Genomic DNA, 4,990 nt, shown 5'->3' with positions numbered 1-4,990 from the left:
ACGTCCCAGATTAAAGGTGACAAAACTAAGGATGTAAAGTTGTGAATGTCTAAATAAGTTACAGAAAGTTTGGGGAAGGGGAAGGTGTGTGTTTGTTTAATTTGGCTATAATTTATCTATCAAGATAATTTTATTCTATTTGTTGGGCTTGTGGAAACTAAGTCTTAAAGTAATTAAGGTTTGTATCTTTTTGAAAGTCTGAAATAATTACTTTGTAACTTGTTAATCAAACAACTGTTACTTAAACCTACCAATATAGATGTCACCCTAAGTATATGTGACTAGGTATAATGTATTCATTATACCTAGTCACATATACTGAGAACTATGGCTATCTAAGCCTTGTATAAGTATTATTTAAAAATTTATAAAATGAGGGGCTGGGGTTGTAGCTTAGCAGTAGAACAGAGACCCTGGGTTCTTTCCTGAGCACCACATAAAAACAAAGAAACAAATAAATAAACAAACAAAATAAAGGTATTGTGTCTACTTACAACTGAAAAATATTTTTTTAAAAGTTTATAAAATGAAAGTATATGCAAGTTTACTGGCAAGATAACCACTAAGTGCTCTCTTTTATACATTGTATCTGACATTGAAGGACCATGCTCTCAATTGAAGACCTGTCTTATATATGTTTGCTTTGAGTAAGTCAATTTCTTATCATTAACCCTGTTTCCTAAATGTATAAGAAACTTAAGGCTATTGATTTTGTTAATCCATACAGACCTGTGATTACTGTTACTATACACTCTGGATTCTAAATTGCACTTTAAAGTTAAACTTAGTTGAATGCAAAGCTTTGCAAAGTTAGTGTTCTCCAAACTAAAATTATGTGTAGCAAAATCTTTTATTTGTATAAAAATAACAAATTTGGTTGGTATTTATTCATGTAATTTGAGGTTTTATAGCTGTATCAAGTAACATTTTGAATAAGTTATATATATAATTTGGTGTTAATCTTCACATTGGAATTGGAATTTAAATACATTTTTGGAAGCTAATAATGAGAGTCTGATCTGTTTAAAGGTGAAATTGTAAAACAGGGATGCATTTTGCTGCTTTTTTCACAAAAAAAGTTAAAATTTCTCTTAGTCTTTGTTTAATTTATGTTTCAGATGTAATGTTGTATTGTGTTTTTTTGTAAGGATCCCCACCTTACCTGAAATAAGAGTCTGCATCCCACCCTACTACATGTTAGAATGGCTGCAAAATAGGCTAGACTTGAGATCATTTAGAGTTGTGATAGGTGGGATTATCTAGAGTTTGATGATAGCTCCAGTCTGGTGGGGGCCAGACTGGTTGGCTGGGCAAGTTGATAGCAAGATGCTCTCACACCCTCTTACAACCTTCTGACCAGCTCCATCTGTCGCTGGACACTTCAGGACTAGTGGTGCTGGGAAACTTGGCTCTCTTCAGCATTTCCAACCAATGCTTCCCCCAGGCAAAATGCCCCTAGTCTGTGAAGTTTCACAGGATTGCCTGGACATGAATGACCCATGCAGACCCACTCACTATCTGACAGATAAGGATGTAAGATACTCCAGGCTCAGCCATGTTGCAGTCCCAGAATCTGAACACCATTTCACCTTGCAGAAAGACCATGAGGGATGTGCTCAAAGGAGGGACCCTGCAAAGAATTGGCAAGATGGTGGCCACCAGCACTCCCAGCAGGAGGACCTTAGGGCAGCCAAACACTAGGCACCCTGGCATAGGACATCTAGGTCTTGGCTGGTGTCCCCAGACAGAGTTGGCTGCACCACGAGGTGAGGTGGTGGTGGCAGCAAACCTGCAAGCATCCTGCCCCCCATCCCCCAGGCACTGGCAAGTGTCTCAAGATGGAGATGGCTATGTGCAATCAAATCTGCAGGCAACTTGGCAATGGACCTCTGGGTGCGGGTGGAAGCAGCAGGACTAGTAATTGAAAGTGAGGTCAGGTTGAGGTTTTTGCGGTTAAAACAACAACAAAAAATCACTATCAAGGGTGAAGTTCACTGGGGTAAAATTTCATACCTTAAGCACAAGAACATTAGTTTTGAGCCAGCAAAATGTTTGAGATTGCAATCTAGACTACCTGTTAAGAGTGATCCTTACATTCTACTTATATGAACCAATTTAGCAGAATCACTGTTTTTTGTTTTGTTTTGTTTTGTTTTTACTCTACAATATGAAGGAAATATAAAATATCATTCATTCTCTACCAAGACTTTTTGGTCAGAGTTCTGCAGGGAATCAGAACCAAAAGACTTATTGTAGAAATTGGCTTATGAGTTATGGAGCCAAGAAATTTTAGTGTTTGTCTGCAGGCAGGAGAATCAAGAAAGCAAGGGGTATAATTTGGTTTGAACCAAAGACCTGGGACTGAGAAATAGTGAAGGTTTTTCATATCCCAGAACCAGGAAAGATGGACATCTCAGATCATGCAGAGGAATTTGCCCTTACTATGACTTTTGGTTTTGATGAGCCCCTAAAAGGACTGGATGATGCCTGCTTTTACTAAGAAGGGAGACTTTGCTCAGTCTACTGCTTTGAGAGCAAATCTTTGCCGGAATCACTGTCAGAACACCACCCAGAAATAATGTTTTACCAGCTATCAGGGTATTCCTTAGGCAGTGTGTTGACATATAAAATTAACCACCACATTTATTGCATTAAAAAAATTGTCAATTCATTAAAAATTGTTTAAAAAACAGAGATGTTTATTTAAGTACAACAAAACATATAAAGAGAGTCCCTGAAGTTAAAAATAAAGTCTGCCGACTGGGGAGGTGGTCCAGTGGTAGTGTGCTCGCCTGGCATGCTTGAGGCCTTGGGTTCAATAACCAGCACCACAAAAACAACAACAACAAAAAAAATAAAGTCTGCCATGGTATTTTACAAACAATATTGCTTGCACCATCAAGGTTGTTAGCTTTCCATCACTTTGAGGAAACTACTGAAGACAGTAAACTAAAGGAGGAAAGATTAGTTTCTGCCTCACTGTTTCAGAAATTTTAGTCCAAGTTTGGTTGACTGTATTGCTTTAGGGTCTGAGGTAGGGAAGAATATCCTAGCAGTAGGATCTGTGGCAAAAGAGACTGCTCCCTTTATGGTAGCAATGGTAAATAATTTATTCTTTTTGAAAGTAGAGACGAGGGGGGGAAGAGAGACAGAGAAGAGAGGAAAGAGAGGGAGGAAAGGGCCTGGGACACAAAGAGCCCTTCAGAGAGTGACCCAGCTCCTGTCCTCATAAAGTTTTCCTCACTTCTCAATAGCACCATAGTCAATACATGGATCTTTGGGGGACACCCCAGTTCTAAATGATAACAAAGGTCAACTCAAGGTGTGGAGAAATATTTGGTTACACAAACCAAGATGGAAACTGTTGAGATTTCTTGTTCCAATAGCCAGAGGCTAAGTGTATATTTCCACAGGTTAGCGAAGGACATGGCTTATCACATTAATGAAAAGTGCAGAATTGAACTATCACAAAACACAATAAAAAAGCTCAAAGTTGGCTTTTCTGCCCACGGATGCAGCATAGAAAGCATCGTTAAAGTCTCTTTTCCTGCTGCCATCATGTCTAAATCAGTGTCCCCTAAAGAGCCCGAACAGCTGTGGAATCTATTCATTGGAGGGCTGAGCTTTGAAACAACTGATGAAAGTCTGAGAAGCCATTTTGAGCAATGGGGAGCACTCACGGACTGTGTGATTGTGAGACACCCAAACACCAAGCGCTCTAGAGGCTTTGGGTTTGTCACTTGCGCCACTGTGGAGGAAGTGGACGCAGCCATGAATGCAAGACCACACAAGGTAGATAAAAAAGTTGTGGAACCAAAGAGAGCTGTCTCAAGAGAAGATTCTCAAAGACCGGGGGCCCACTGAACTGTGAAAAAAGATCTTTGTTGGTGACATTAAAGAAGTCACTGAAGAACATCACCTACGAGATTATTTTGAACAATATGGGAAAATCTAAGTTATTGAAATCATGACTGACCAAGGCAGTGGAAAAAAAGGGGGCTTTGCTTTTGTAACTTTGATGGCCATGACTCTGTGGATGAGATTGTCATTCAAAAATACCATACTGTGAATGGCCACAACTGTGAAGTGAGGAAAGCCCTGTCAAAGCAAGAGGTGGCTAGTGCCTCATCTAGCCAAAGAGGTCAAAGTGGTTCTGGAAACTGGTGGTGGTCGTGGAGGTGGTCTTGGTGGAAATAACAATTTTGGTCATGGAGGGAACTTCAGTGGTCATGGTGACTTTGGTGGCAGCCATGATGGTGGTGGACATGGTGGCAGTGGGGATGGCTACAATGGATTTGGTAATGATGGAAGCAATTTTGGAGATGGTGGAAGCTACAATGATTCTGGGAGTTATAACAATCAGTCATCAAATTTTGGACCCATGAAGGGTGGAAACTTTGGAGGCAGAAGCTCTGGACCTTATGGTGGTAGAGGCCAATATTTGCCAAATCATGAAACCATGATTGTAATGGTGGTTCCAGCAGCAGCAGCAGCAGTAGCCATGGCAGTGGCAGAAGGTTTTAATACTGCCAGGAAACAAAGCTTAGCAGGAGAGGAGAGCCAGAGAAGTGACAGGGAAGCTAAAGGTTACAATAGATTTGTGAACTCAGCCAAGCAGTGTTGGCAGGGCCTAGCTGCTACAAAGAAGACATGGTTAAGACAATACTCATATGTATGGGCAAAAAACTCAAGGGCTGTACTTGCGACTAATTGTATAACAGGTTATTTTTAGTTTCTGTTCTGTGAAAAGTTCAAAGCATTCCACAAAGGGTATTAATCTACTTTGTTTTTGGCACCCGGGCTGTTGATTGCTAAATGTAATAGTCTGATCATGACGCTGAATAAATGTCTTTTGAAAAAAAGCTCAAAGTTGAAGTTACAGGATCTTCATGAGGGTCATCATATCCTGGGGTATCGGGGATCAATAGGTGGCAAAGAAAAAGTGGGTGTGGCTGCTGCAATGGACAGGAGAGTGAAAGCAGCTATCAGA

General features: G+C 40.3%; 1 pseudogene; it reads left to right on the top strand.

Moving 5' to 3' along the window:
* Positions 1-3,553: 3,553 nt before the first annotated feature.
* LOC144373910 (heterogeneous nuclear ribonucleoprotein A1-like) lies at positions 3,554-4,684 on the top strand (annotated as a pseudogene).
* The last annotated feature ends 306 nt before the right edge of the window (positions 4,685-4,990 follow it).

This window comes from Ictidomys tridecemlineatus, unplaced genomic scaffold (assembly GCF_052094955.1).
Source record: "Ictidomys tridecemlineatus isolate mIctTri1 unplaced genomic scaffold, mIctTri1.hap1 Scaffold_521, whole genome shotgun sequence".
NCBI classification, from domain to species: Eukaryota; Metazoa; Chordata; class Mammalia; order Rodentia; family Sciuridae; genus Ictidomys; species Ictidomys tridecemlineatus.
Note: the sequence above shows the minus strand (reverse complement) of the source record. Positions and strands in the feature narration are given on the sequence as shown.